Raw genomic sequence first — 15784 nt, 5'->3', positions numbered from 1 at the left:
CAGGGCACATGTCTGGTTTGTGGGCCTGGTCCCCAGTAAGGTGTGTGTAGGAGGCAGGCAATCAATGTCTCTCTCTCATCATTGATTTTTCTATCTCTCTCCCCCCCTCCATTCCTCTCTGAAATCAATAAAAAAATATATATTTTTAAAATGACTACTAGCCCTAGCCGGTTTGGCTCAACGAATAGAGCATCGGCCCTCAGACTGAAGGGTCCAGTTTCAATTCCACTCAAGAGCACATACCTCAATTGCAGGCTCAATCCCCAGCGCCAGTTGGGGCACGGGAGGCAACCAATTGATGTGTCTCTATCACATCAATGTTTCTCTCTGTCTCTCCCCCTCACTTCGACTCTCTCACTCTAAAAAAAAAAAAATTTAATGGAAATATATCCTCGGGTGAGGATTAACAAGACAAACAAAAAAAGATTACTAATTCTCAATATGAAGCTCTATTATTTTTCACATTTGTTTAGAAACTACCATATTTTAGGTAATTCCTTACTTGAGCATTTATTCCATCAACAACTGCTGTCCAGTCATTATTTGCTGAGAAATGAACTAAGGCATGGAGGTGAGTGTGGGGGGGGCAGAGATGTACAAAAATATATAAAGTTTGCCCTTGAACAGCCCACTGTCTAATGCAAGGACTGGAAACTGTGCTCCACAGACCAAATCTAGCTTACCACCTGTTTTTGTATGGCCCATGACCCAAGAATAGTCTTTCAAGAGGTTGAAAAAAGTAAAAAAAAAAAAAGAAAAGAATACTTTGACATGTGAATTTATATGAAATTCAAATTTCAGTGCCCATAAGTAAAGTTTATTGAAACATGACTAAACTCATTCATATACTACAGTGTGTGGCTGCTTTCCAGCTACAATGGCAAAGCTGAGCAGTTGTGGCAGAGATCACGTGGCCCACAAAGCCAAGAAGGTCTACTCTGGTCCTTTATAGGAAAAGTTTTTTAGCCCTTGATCTAAGGAAGGGCCTGAGAAGCCACATCATGTTGATAAGAACTAATGTGGAGGAAAGCAGATACTGAGAGGGTCCCAGAACACTTTTCAAGAGGGAACATTTTAGCTGGGCGTAGAGGAGGAATTTGAGTCCAGAAAAAAAGGGCAAAGGCCACTGCAATAGTAAAGAGGTGCAGAAACGGTACCCAGGAGATGCTGAGAAACTCAAGAGTCTGCTATGGTGTGGGGTGCATGATGGGAAGGAGGAAGAGGGCAACAGAGGAGGCTGATAAATTAGATTGAGATCAGTATACAAAGTCCATATGGAGACGCGTCTTGCGCTACTTCTCCCAGCTCCTCGCCGCCTTCGCCGGCTCCTGCAGTCCTTGCACCTACCCCGCCAGCATGTCTCAGGCTGAGTTCGACAAAGCTGCTGAGGATGTTAAGCACCTCAAGACCCAGCCAGCAGACGATGAGATGCTATTCACCTACAACCGCTACAAACAAGCAACTGTGGGGGACATAAACACAGAGCGGCCTGGGATGCTGGACCTCAAAGGCAAGGCCAAGTGGGATGCCTGGAATGAGCTGAAAGGGACGTCCAAGGAAGACGCCATGAAAGTGTACATCAACCAAGTAGAAGAACTAAAGAAAAAATATGGAATATAGGGACTGGGTTTGGCTGCCAGCCATGCATGTCATCTAAACTGATAATCATGCCTTGTTTTTCTAATACCACGGATGAAGTGAAATAATGAAATTAACTTTTTTCCTGAATACTGTCCAGGATATGGCTCTAACATTAAGGAGCGGAAATGGTTACTCACCTTGTGGAGTAGTTTTCATCTATAGATCAATTAAAACTGCATTTATTACCTAAAAAAAAAGTCCATATGGCGCCCTGGCTGGTTGCTCAGTGGTTAGAACATCAGCCTGCAGACCAAAGAGTTGCCGGTTCAATCCCCATTCAAGGGCGCTTACCTCGGTTGCAGGTTTGATCCCTGGCCTCAGTTGGGGCACATGCCCTCCTTCCACTCTCTCTAAAAATCAATGGAAAAACTATCCTCAGGTGAGGATTGGAAAAAAAAAGTTCATATGGTGAGCGTACCAAAGAGTTATGGCAACTGGGAATCCCCCCTGGTTTTGAGGAGGAAAATGGCAATCTCCCTTGTGATTCAGAAGCTTGAATCACAAGTTTCTTTTTAAAAAAATATATTATTTTTATTGATTTCAGAGAGGAAGGGAGAGGGTGAGAGAGAGATAAAAACATCAATGATGAGAGAGAATCATCAATTGGCTGCCTCCTGCACACCCCACACTGGGGATCCAGACTGAAACCTGGCATGTGCCCTGATTGGGAATCAAACCTCAACCTCCTGGTTCATAGGTTGATGCTCAACCACTGAGCTACACTGGCCAAGCTCATTAATGTTTCTATCGCTCTCTCTCCCTTCCTCTCTGAAATGAATAAAAATATATTTAAAAATAAATAATGTCCATCTGAAAGCATTCATGTAAGAAATAATAATTTCTTCTGTACAGTACAACTGGCAGCACTGAGGAGGAGGAGGCACTTCACTTTAAAACCTTGTGTATAGCGTGAATATTTTAGAACAAGCATATAAGACTTATAATTGACCAAGAAGAATGCCAAGCATTATTCCTTAGAAAATTTCTGAAAGCCAAATGGAGTGAATGAAATATTTAGAACACTCACATTTCTGGAGGTCATTAAAACAGAGATACAGCAACAGCATTCCTGATGCTCATAAACTACATTATTTCCCCACACACAGTATTAGAATGATAGGAATAGACTGTAAAAAGGCAGGTACTGTGTCCCCAAAGTAGCATCAACACGTTAACTGCGTTTCAATCTTATTCAAGATGTCAAAGTTTCGGGGAGGGTCGGGGTAAGGGGAAGAGATCAACCAAAGGACTTGTATGCATGCATATAAGCCAAATCAATGGACACGGACAACAGGGGGATGAGAGTATGAGTGTGTGTGTGTGTGTGGGGGGGGGGGGTTAATGGGGGGATGAGGACACATTTGTAATACCTTAACCAATAAAGAAATTAAAAAAAAAAAGATGTCGGAGACCAAGATGGCGGCGTAGGTAAACACCGGAGACCGCTGCCGCAAACAACCATTTCAAAAATACAACTAAAAGACGGAACGGACATCACCCAGAACCACAGGAAGGCTGGCTGAAGAGAGACTCTACAACTAGAAGGAAAGAGAACAGCAAACCGAGGCTCAGAGGAGGCGCAGTGTGGAAAATACAAAGGTACCGAGGTGCCCGCGAAAGCGGGCTGGTGGCTGAGGGCGCGGTTGTCGTTTTCGGTCGGGAGTGAGTCTCAGACTCTGGGCTCCAGATCCCGGCGAGTCTCTAGGGACCCAGACTCAAACGGGAGAAGCGGGATTATCCGGCATCAGTTGGAACCTGAGGGCAGCTTTCTCTCCGAGGTTTGCAGCGGCTGCCGGGGTTCTGAGAAGCAGAGCCTCTGGGAACGGGACTGAGAGCGGCCATAACTGCTCCCTCCGCCCGCCCTGTTGAGCCCGCCCCGCCCAAACCCTGCGCACAGCCATTTGCCGATCGCCTCAGGCAAAGGCTGGATTAGCGCCTCTCCAGAAGACAGACGGTTTCCACACAGCTGATTCTCACAGCCAGTCGGCCTGGTGGTCAAATCCCTCTAGTGTTAACTACAACAATTAAGGCTTGGCTAGAACAAGACTGCGCACAAAGACCACAAGGGGGTGCACCAAGAAAGCATAAAAGATGCGGAGACAAAAAAACATGACAGAAATGGAGGATATGGAGCTAAGAATCGAAATTTTGAGGGCTTGCTATAAACTTGAGCAGAGCCTCACGAAAACTAATGAGACCCTCGATGCTACGATAAAGAAATTGGAAAGTAAGCATACACGGACTGAAATAAAGAATATTATACCAAATAGCAGACCAGAGGAGCACAAGAATCAAACCAAAGATTCGACAAAAAACACCCAACTGGAAAAGCAAAATGAAAAAAGAATCCGAAAGTGTGAAGATAGTGTAAGGAGCCTCTGGGACAGCTTCAAGCGCACTAATATCAGAATAATAGGGGTACCAGAAGATGAGAGACAGCAAGATATTGAAGACCTATTTGAAGAAATAATGGCAGAAAACTTCCCCCACCTGGTGAAAGAAATGGACTTACAGGTCCAAGAAGTGCAGAGAACCCCAAACAAAAGGAATCCAAAGAGGACCACACCAAGACACATCATCATTAAAATGCCAAAAGCAAAAGACAAAGAGAGAATCTTAAAAGCATCAAGAGAAAGAGACTCAATTACCTACAAGGGAATACCCATACGACTGTCAGCTGATTTCTCAACAGAAACTTTGCAGGCCAGAAGGGAATGGCAAGAAATATTCAAAGTACTGAATACCAAGAACCTACAACCAAGATTACTTTATCCAGCAAAGCTATCATTCAGAATTGAAGGTCAGATAAAGAGCTTCACAGATAAGGAAAAGCTAAAGGACTTCATCACCACCAAACCAGTATTATACGAAATGCTGAAAGGTATCCTTTAAGAAGAGGAAGAAGAAAAAGGTAAAGATACAAATTGTGAACAACAAACACGCATCTATCAACAAATGAATCTAAGAATCAAGTGAATAAATAATCTGATGTACAGAATGAACTGGTGATTACAATGAATCAGGGACATAGAAGGGGAATGGACTGACTATTCTTGGGGGGGGGGGGGAGGGGAATGGGAGATGCGGGAAGAGAATGGACAAAAATCGTGCACCTATGGATGAGGACAGTGGGTGGGGAGTGACGGCGGAGGGTGGGGCGGGAACTGAGAGAAGGGGAGTTATGGGAAAAAAAGAGGAACAAATGTAATCAGAACAATAAAGATTTAATTAAAAAAAAAATAAAAATAAAAAAAAATTTAAAAAAAAAGATGTTAAAGTTTAAACCGCAGTTATGTGCTCTCTACTTCATAGAAAAGGGCAGCCAGGAGACTTGGGTTCCAGTTCTGCCTCTTACACCAATCAGCCACACAAGCTGGAGAAGGGGGAGATCTCTCTCTCTCTAGCTTTCCCAGTTTTAAAATGAGGTGGTCCAAATAATCTCTCAATCCCTTCAGCATTAACACCCTATTGCTCTATATTTACACAGGTGTATGTGTCTAGAATCTACTTGTTCAATAGCACAAACTGCGCAAGGCTTGTCTCCCACTGATGTCCCAGAGGTGCTTCTTCTGAATACGTCTTGAGATATTCCAGCATGCATGAGTATAAATACTTACTCTCTTCTTTCTTCTTTAACCCAATAGTAACTCATTATATGCACTGTTTCTACCTTACTTTAAAAAAATTTTTTTATTCATTTCAGAGAGGAAAGGAGAGGGAGAGAGAGAAACATCAATGATGAGAGAATCATTGATCAGCTGCCTCCTGCACACCCCCCACTGGGGATCAAGCCCGCAACCTGGGCCTGTGCCTTTGACCTGAATCGAATCTGGGACCCTTCAGTCCACAGGCAGCTGGTTCCACAACCATCAAATCTCACAGAACTGGACAGTGCTATTCATCAGGAATGGTGTCAGATTCCTAGCATCACCTTTCAACATCTTGTGGAGTCAATGCCAAGAAGAATCGCCACAGTATTGAAGGCAAAAGGTGGCCCAACGAAGTACTGATGGGGTGGTCATAAATCTGGCCACTCTGTGTGTGTGTGTGTGTGTATGTGTGTGTAACACACATACACACACACACACACACACACACATACTAGAGGCCCGGTGCACAAAAATTTGTGCACTCGGGAGGGTCCCTCAGCCCGGCCTATGCCCTCTCCCAGTCTGGGACCCCTCAGAGGATGTCCACCTGCTAGGCTTAGGCCTGAACCCTAGGGGATTGGGCCCAAGCTGGCAGTCAGACATCCCTCTGGCAGCCCGGCAGCCCTCGGGGGATGTCCACTTGCCAGTGGGGAGCAGGCCTAAGCTGCAGTCGAACATCCTTAGCGCTGCTGAGGAGGCGGGAGAGGCTCCCACCACCACCGCTGCACTGGCAGCCAGCAGCCCGTCTTGTGGCTGAGTAGAGTCCCCCTGTGGGAGCGCACTGCCCACCAGGGGGCAGCTCCTGCATTGAACATCTGCCCCCTGGTGGTCAGTGTGTGTCATAGTGACCAGTCATTCCCAGTCGTTCTGCTGTTAGGGTCAATGTGCATATTACCCTTTTATTATATAGAATAGAGGCCTGGTGCACGGGTGGGGGCCGACTGGTTTGCCCTGAAAGGTGTCCTGGATCAGGGTGGGGGTCCCACTGGGTTGCCTGGCCAGCCTGGGTGAAGGGCTGATGGCTGTTTTCAGACTGACCAAGCCCCCTGGTGACTGAAGCTCCCAGCCTTTCCTTTTTTTTTTTTTATTTGCTCCAGCTTCGTGGCCATGGCGACTGGAAGCAGGTATCTGGGGTTTATTTACCTTCTATAATTGAAACTTTGTTGCTTTTGAGTGGAGCTCAGAGCCGGCAGCAGGCTGGCTTCCTCCATCACTGGAGCAAGCAAGCCTCCTGCTCGTTCCAGCTCCATGGCTGCTGGCCGCCATCTAGTTGGGTTAATTTGCATATAGTCGCACTGATTGGCTGGTGGGTGTGGCTTAAGGCGTAGGAAAACTATGGTCATTTTGCATGTTTGTCTATTATTAGGTAAGGGGGTGTGTGTGTGTGTATACATACATACACACACAGATTCCTGCAAGAATAGGGCTTCGCTCCTGCCTCTGCTGCCTCGGCTCCCTCCCACCTCCCGCCGCCTCTTGCATCCTCCCGCTGCCCGCCGCCGCCCGCTGCCCCCTGGCTTCGCTCCCGCCTCCACCACCTTGGCTCCGTTCCTGTCTCCGCCACCTCTACTTTGCTCCCTTCTGCAGTGCTTGGCTTCCTTCTACGTTGTCTTCGGTCTTTGCTCCCAGCCGGTATATGCAAATTAACCACCATCTTGGTTGGGTTAATTTGCATATAGTCGCTCTGATTGGCTGGTGGGCGTAGCAAAGGTATGGTTAATTAGCATCTTTGTCTTTTATTAGTGTAGATGTATATATGTATATATCCCACATTCAAAGGCTGTTAAATCACATTGTTTACCCATATCTTCAGAAAAAAATCACTTCTACTGTTGTGGTAAACAACCTGCTTCCTTATTTATAATGGCCTGGCCCTCCAGAAACTTCAGCGTGAAATTATAGCCAATTTGCCTACAAACGTCCGGTGGTCATAATAATCTGGCGTGTTTGTGTGTGTGTAAATTGTCCCCTCAGGAGTTCAACTGCGAGACTGGGAGTTCTATCACTCGCTATGATGTGCGCTGACCACCAGGGGGCGGTGTGAAATGAAGGAAGGCCCTGGCCGGCCGCTGGAAGGCCCCAAATGGCCCTGATCGCCGGCCAGACCTAGGGACCCTACCCGTGCATGAATTTCATGCACCGGGCCTCTAGTTATAAATAACCAAATAAAGAACACTTCTGCATCTTTTACAAACCTCATTTAAAGATGTTGTCACTGTACCACTCAAATTCCCTAGGTATGAGAATTTGCTCTATAAATGCATGCTAAAATGTAATGTCCAAAAGTCAATTTCTTGACTACTTACGTGTGTTATTTTATCCTCCACTAAAAAACCATTATTCCTATCACATTTCCCTTTTTCTTTTAAGCTAACCCTTAAAGAGCTAAATTTTGGACTACTGCTCTTCCTAGAACATCTCTTCCACTGATCTTTTTTAAATTTTATCTGATCTGTTTCATATATTTTTTTAATGTTTTTATTGATTTTGGGTTTTTTTAGAGAGGAAAGAGACAGAGAGAAACATCAATGAGAGAGAAATATCATTGATCAGCTGCCTCCTGTGTGCCCCCTATTGGGGATCAAGCTTGCAACCCAGGCATGTGTCCTGACCAGGAATCAAACCGTGATCTTCTGGCTCAACCACTGAACCACACTGGCCAAGCAAAAAAAATTTTTTTAAGACATATCTGATCAAGGACTTACAAAGAACTCATAAAAGTCACAATAAGAAAATGAGTGCCTGGTTAGTAAATGGGTAAAAGATCTAAACAGACACTTCACCAAAGTAAATATACAGATGGCAAATAAGAATATGAAAAGATGCTCAGCTTCAATGTCATTAGGGAACTGCAAATTAAAACAAAAATGAGATGCCAGTACACACCTATCAGAATGGCCCAAATCCAGAACTTTGACAACACCAAATGCTGGGGTAGATGTGAGCAACAGGAACGCTCATTGATTGTTGGTGGGAATGCAAAACAATACAACCACTATGGTTTCTTACAAAATTAATATATTCTGACCATATGATCCAGTAATCATGCTCCTTAGTATTTACCAAAAGGAGTTGAAAACTTATGTCCACACAAAAACCTGCATGTAAACATTTATAGCAGCTTTATTCATAATTGCCAAAATTAGAAGCAAAGTGTCCTTCAGTAGGGGAATGGATAAACTGTGGTACATCTAGACAATGAATATTATTCAGCACGAAAAAGAAATGAACTATCAAGTCATGAAAAGACATGGAGGGAGGGACCTTAAATATATATTACTAAGTAAAAGAAGCCAAACAGAAAAGGCTAAATACTGTATGATTCCAACTATATGACATTCTGAAAAAGGCAAAATTATGGACATAGTAAAAAGGTCAGTGGTTGCCAGGGGTTAAGAGATGAACAGGCAAAAGCCAAAGGATTTTTAGGAAGGTGAAACTATTCTATATGATACTATAATGGTGGATAATGTTACTATACATTTGTCAAAATCCATAAAATGGCCCTGGCTGGTGTGGCTCAGTTGGTTGGGCATCATCCATGCACCAAAAGGTTGTAGGTTCAATTCCCAGTCAAGGCATATGCCAGGGTTTCAGGCTCAATCCCTGGTAGGGGGTGTGCAGGAGGCAGCCAATTGATGTTTCTCTCTCTCTAAAATTCAATTAAGAATCTTTTTAGCCCTCACCAGTTTGGATCAGTGGAAAGAGTATCAGCCTGCAGACTGAAGGGTCCCGGGTTCAATTCCAGTCAAGGGCACATGCCCAGGTTGTGGGTTCGATCCCCAGTAGGGGGTGTGCAGGAGGCAACCGATGAATGATTCTCTGTCATTACTGATGCTTCTCTTTCCCTCTCCCTCTCTGAAATCAATAAAAATATATTTTTAAAAATCTTTTTTAAAAATCCATAAAATGTACAAGTCAAGAGTGAACCCTAATGTAAACTTTGGACTTTATGTGGTAATGATGTGCCAGTGTGGGGTCACTGACGCTAACACATGTCCCACTCTGGTAGAGGATGTTGACAGTATGGAGGCAGAGGATATATGAGCACTCTCTGTACTTTCCACCCAATTTTGCTGTGAACCTAAAACGACTCTACAAAATAAAGTATTTTTTAAAGTATTAAAATATTTGTATATATTTTTATTGATTTCAGAGAGGAAGGGAGAAAGAGATAGAAACATCAATGATGAGAGAGAATCATTAATCGGCTGCCTCCTGCATGCCCCGCACTGGGGACCAAGCCTGCAACACAGACATGTGCCCTGACCGAGAGGGAATCGAACAGTGACCTCCTGATTCATAGGTCGACACTCAACCACTGAGCCACACCAGCCAGGCAAAATATTTTTTTAAAGTACAGTATATATATGCATGGTATGCATGTAAATATAATCTAACTTAATTCTCACAATAACCCTAGAAATTAGATGATGCTAGTGGATGTATTTCTATTTTATAAGTGAAGAAACTGTGATTTAAAGAGGGTAACTCAGACCTGACTACCGACCTGACTCTAGCACCATGTTCTTTCCACACCCTTGACTTCATTTGACTGCTCAAGCACTATCCGGCATTATTAGCCAACACTCACAATGAGTCCTGGGAGTCTGCATCTGAATAAAGAGCAAATTACACTTGTAGCTTCAGTTCTATAGCACATGGTTTAAATTTGCAAAACATGCTCAGTATATACAGTAACAATTAATCACAACACTCAAACTAACAAGAATATTATCTCCCTCTCTACTTTCCTGGGTAGCCCAAAGCTGACAGATGTTTATAGCTGCTTTATGAACTGTGAGGCTGCATTACATGTTAGCAGCCATACTGAGGTTCACTCAGTTCTAAGCCAGCAGAGCCTAGATGTCCTCCAGATCCACATACTCAGCCTTAGAAGGATACAGGGTTATTTGGGTCCCTTTGCAAATCAATAAGCACTTCCACTAGAGGACGGCAGCTATACAAAATAAATTTGCAAAAGTAGCAAATAATCAAAGGGAAATAAAAACACCAAGGGCAGACTTAACTCCTCATCCACCCACAGTGGTGAGAAATAACTGAATTTTTATCCTAGCCCATTAAAAGGAGTGAGAAAAGCAGGCTTGTCATTTAAGGATCAGAAGCAAACTCAGCAGTTGTGGGAGATGAGTCTTGGCAGTGAAAAGAGGGCCCAAAATAAACGTATTAAACACGGCTAGGTGAGAGTTCTGATCAGCATGTATTTTTAGTAATTGCACATTTGTAACTTTCACATGTCCAGTTCAAAATTAGTCTAGCTATCAATCTTTTAAAAAATATATATGTTTTTTATTGATTTCAGAGAGGAAGGAAGAGGGAGAGAGAGATAGAAACATCAATGATGAGAATCATTGATTGGCTGCCTCCAGCACAACCCCCACTGAGGATCGGGCCTGCAACCTGGGCATGTGCCCTGACCAGGAATCAAACCATGACCTCTGGTTCACAGGTCAACACTCAACCGCTGAGCCACACTGGCTGGGTTAGCTATCAATCTTTTAAAATGCCAGAAAAGTTATCCCTTCCCCACAATCGTCCTCACAATGGAAATAATCATGCATTGAAGGAGAAACATGTTTTAGATGATTGTAAAACGTCACAAAACAAGACTGGTATAGGAAACAATAATAATTCTTACACTGTCCTTGTCAATCACTGCAACTACAATTGAATTTAAATGAACTTACTGTTTTGCTCTCATCTAGAGCTCAACCCCTTTATTCTCTAGCACTGAAAAACTCCTGCATCATTTTGAATATTTCCAACAGCAGTTCAACCTGTTGTTTCCCTTCTGTAGAAACTTTTTGAAAACTAAATATTTGCATTTTTAAATACTTGAATATTTACTAATAACAATTTCTAAAAAAAAAACTGCTAATGACAGTTTCTAGATCTAAATAACAGGGAATCAGTATGTAAATTCTACCCATCCTTTAAGGTTCAAGCCAAGTGATTGATTATTGTGTCACAACCTATAATGGAACATTAGTTGAATACAGGACACAGAAGGGACACATAGTATAGAAATATAAATTTACAAGGAACACAACTATAATCCTACAAATTTCTTTCAAAATGATTTCTACCACATCTGCAAGTTGCATTTCAACTGATCAAAATCACTGTTATAAGTATGTCCCACACTTCAAAAGCTAATAGCAAAAAAATATGATGAATATCTCCACCTGGCTTTGTATTAGTGAGAATTAAAGGTTACTCATAACTTAAATATTTACTGAAAGATAATTGCAAAAAAGCATCCTGAAATCTCATCTTTCATCATTCTGAAACAAAACTACCCTAAAAATATGAAATAAACCAGTTTTTTAAAATTAACAGGTAAAAATTCCAAACATCATCACATAAGCAAATTTTGTCTATTTTAAAAAATATATTTTTTATTGATTTCAGAGAGGATGGGAGAGGGCGAGAGAGGTAGAAACATCAATGAGAGAGAATTATTGACCGGCTGTCTCCTGCAAACCCCCTACTGGGGATCGAACCCAAAACCCGGGCATGTGCCCTGACCGGGAATTGAACCGTGATCTCCTGGTTCATAGGTTGACGCTCAACCACTGAGTCAAACCAGCCGGGCAAGTTTTGTCTATTTTGTAAATCATAATGTATGTATTTCAATGTGCACTTTAATATGAATTAGGTAAAAAACAATGTATTTGTTGACAAAGAAATCACAATTTCTTATGTGATTATTTTAAACTAAATTATACAATGTGAATTATCCGGTAAATGAAAGAAAGGTAGAAATATATTTACATACTGACATTCATTTATTCATTCAAATACTATTTCTTGGTAATGTATATATGCCTGACTCTTGTCTAGAAACTAGGGCTACACTGGAAAGCAAGACAGAGGAAACCATTGCTCTCAGGGAGTGTGTTTAAGGAGGGGAGTCGTATAACAGGTAAATGAGGTAATATCAGACAATAATGGGTGCTAGAAAGATGATGTGACAGCGTATGACTTGGAGAGCTTATCAGAGAGCCAAGAAAGGCCTCTTTGAGAAAAACCAACAGACTAATCTAAAATGATTCATCTTTTACTTAAATCATTTATTACATGCTCCCTCAGAATAGTGAAAAGAGTTTTTAAAGTCCCACAGAAGATTAACGCTAGCCATGAGCTGGGCAGGTGCACAGAGGGTCTTCTCAGGAACCTTATGAAGTATCAAGCAGCTAGCTGGTCCTGACCTCTTCCTGGAATGACTCATATATGTGCCTGTGCTAAAATAACTAATACTAATAATCTTGGGGACAAATCCCAGGTTACCTACAGGCAGTTTACTAAGTATTACCTGAAAGATTAAAAAGAAAAGAAATGGTTAAGTAAAGTCCTAAAACATAATATTTAGAAAGTATACTTTTTTTTTTCTGATTTCTTTTTAAGAATTGGTGACTTCTCAAAGAATATGTTAAGTATTACTCAAGGTCCAAACAAATTATTCACAGAATATTTCTGACAACTTGCACCTGCCCTAATGGATAAATTTGGTTTTGCTGCCTTCTTGGCACCATTCTACATAGAAGTCTCCAGGATGTTCTTTAAACTCAAACATAACTGTATCCTCTGCTCCGAAAAAGGGTTAAGAGAGCACAGTTCAAATTGAGCTAAGTTCTGGGGCCTCAGTGTGAGGAGCATGTTGTCCTGTAATTTGGAAAAAGGCACAGAATTGGAAATTTGAGGGGGAGATAAGACGGCTAAACTGGTTGCCTTCTTTCTTCCTGTGCTTGGCCTTCACATTGCATCAATACCAATCATCCTAGGTTCAAGTCAGAAACCTAGGAGCTACCAGAGCCACCTTCTTTCTCCCTCTCCTTCACCTCTCATAACCAATCTGTTACCAAGCCCAGGGGATCTCTACATCTCTGAAATCCGTCTCCTTCTCTCTGCCACTAACCTGATGAAAGGTATTTACTTGACAGTACTACGGTAGTAAACTAACGGTTTCTCAATATAGGTGCTCTCCCCCCTCCAATTTATTTCTATTCTGTAGCCCAAATTATCTTTCAAAACTAAAATCTGGTCACATTTCCCACTCACCCCTGCTGTTTTTTAAATCCTTACCTGAGAATATGTTTATTGACTTTTTTTTCAGAGAGAGAAAAACATTAATGTGAGAGAAACATTGATCTGTTGCCTCCCATATATGCCCCGACCCGGAGATCAAACTGTAACCTAGGTTAAGTGCCTTGATCAGGAATCAAACGTGCAACCTTTTGGTGTATGGGATGACACTCCTCCAACCAACTGAGCCACCCGGCCAGGGCTCACCCCTACTTTTATTAAAACCCTTCAAATGGCCCTGGCCAGCGTGGCTCAGTGGATAGATCATCAGCCCGAACACTGAAGGGTTTTGGGTTCGATTCCCAGTCAAGGGCACATACCTGGGCTGCAGGTTCAATCCCCAGCCCTGGTTGGGGCATGTGTGGAAGGCAACCAATCGATGTGTCTCTCTCACATTAATGTTTCTCTCTCCTCTGTCTCTCTCCCCCTCCCTTCCTCCTTTCCACTTTGAAAAGCAGTGGAAAAAATATCCAAAGGTGAGGATTAACCAAAACACACACACACACACACACACACACACACACACACAAACCTCAAATGGCTCCCATTACTTTTAAAATCACAACTATAATCATACTAGAGGCCTGATGCATGAAATTCATTCAGGGGCTCGGCCCTCACGGCAGCCCCGGCTTCATCTGGAAGGCCGTCCCGTCTAATTAGCATATTAGCGCTTTATTATATAGAATGGGTGAAAATACAGATGAAATAAGATTGGCCAACTATTGATTAAGGCTGGAAGATGAGTACATTGAGTTTATTATACTATCTTTCTTCTGTGTATGTCTGAAATTTTCCACAATAAAGTGTTAAAAAATGAGTAACAACCAAGAAACAAAGTCCCAATGCCAAAGACCATGGTTGACAGCACCTCCACGGACTGGCCTTCTGACCTCACTTCATGTTTGTTCTCTGCATCACTAGTCTAACTGGCCTAATTTCAGTTCTTCACATACACTACACTCTCTCTTGCTACAGTGCTTGCACATGCTGATCCCTCAATGTGGAATGCCCTTCCCAATGCCTAGTTAACTACTCCTCATCCTTCAGAGATCAGGGCATCCTTCCCTAAGAAACTCCTGTCCACCCTGTCCATATAAAGGTCTTTTGTCAAGTGCACTCACTGACGGATGTTCTTTTTCTAGATAATGGTACCTCAGTTTATGATCAATCATTTCTGATTGTGATTATCTGTAACCTTCATAAGAGCAGAATCCATACTTTTGCTTATCAGTGAATACCAAGCATCTGCAACAGGACTAGCTCTTTAAAAGTAGTTGTTGAATAATCTATTACTATTTAAGACTATCAAGGCAACTGCTTTCAAACTTTTATAACAAAACATTCTAAATTTAAAAAGAAAAATGTTATTTTGGCCCCAGTTTCGCTCAATTTGCTACAGAGAAATTGTTCATATTTATTCCCTTTGAAGATCCTTTCATTTGAGATACTGGAGTCCTCAACATTCCTGTGATAAAAGTATCATGATCACCAACCAAAAATAACCACACAAATCCACCCCTTGGCCTCTCTTCACTCTTTGTGGTTGCTTCTCTTCTCCCCTCCCCCGCGTCAACATCAAAGAACTGAAGACACTTGGGGATAAATTCCCTGCCAGACCCCAGGGGCTTCCTTCAGTTCCTGCTCCAGAGGGCTGGCACACAGACTTCCATTAGAAAGGCTTCAGCACAGCCCCAGGAGCTCACTCGGATCTGCTTTCCATGCGATCACACTAACATGCCTTCGCCAATGTATCCCAGGCACCATCACACTGCCATTTAAATGGGCTTAGCTTTTTATTTTAGCAAAACTCCTGGGTGATAGGCAAAAAGCAGAAGAGATTAGAAATTAAATCAGATTTAAATAAGTTTTGTTATTTTATCATGTTAACATTCAGTGTAGCAATTCATGTAACTATAGACTGACATCTTGAATATTAATTTCAATACTTCTCAGAAATACAATGCTGGCACTAAGGACCATTAAGTGCTTAGGACCCTAAGAAAGAAATGGCCAGCCAGGAGACTCAATTTATCAAAATACCATCTAAACACAAAACTACATGAGGCATCTGGCACAGGCTTCACTAAGTAATTCAGACATCATCAATCCAAATTTATAATGGAAAAGAAGCCAAGTAAAATTTAACTTTTATTCTATGACCTGCTAAGTAAATCAAGAGTAGAGTCCAAAAATAATTTAGACACCCTCATTTGAAAATAATCCATTGTTAACTACAAATCACTCTTGTCAGTTAAAGCTAGATGGTGAGGACTTCACTAGGAAATAGTCTAATGCCATGAATATATGTATCTATAAATCAAGAAAACTCTGTAATATGTAGTTCAGACTATTAACTGGCATTACTACTGGTAAATAAGTCTGAA

At 42.2% G+C, this 15784-nt stretch overlaps 1 protein-coding gene and 1 pseudogene across 1 annotated transcript in view; one reads left to right on the top strand and one right to left on the bottom strand.

Moving 5' to 3' along the window:
* Positions 1-15784, bottom strand: part of NUDT3 (nudix hydrolase 3) — a 101795-nt gene that overhangs the window by 57174 nt on the left and 28837 nt on the right. The window lies entirely within an intron of this gene.
* On the top strand, positions 1357-1710 carry LOC139013258 (acyl-CoA-binding protein pseudogene; annotated as a pseudogene).

The sequence above is a fragment of the Myotis yumanensis genome, unplaced genomic scaffold (assembly GCF_028538775.1).
Source record: "Myotis yumanensis isolate MYYU_CA2020_CCGP unplaced genomic scaffold, mMyoYum1.0.hap1 SCAF_6, whole genome shotgun sequence".
NCBI lineage: Eukaryota > Metazoa > Chordata > Mammalia > Chiroptera > Vespertilionidae > Myotis > Myotis yumanensis.
The sequence above is the reverse complement of the archived record's forward strand: the minus strand, read 5'-3'. Positions and strand labels throughout refer to the sequence as shown.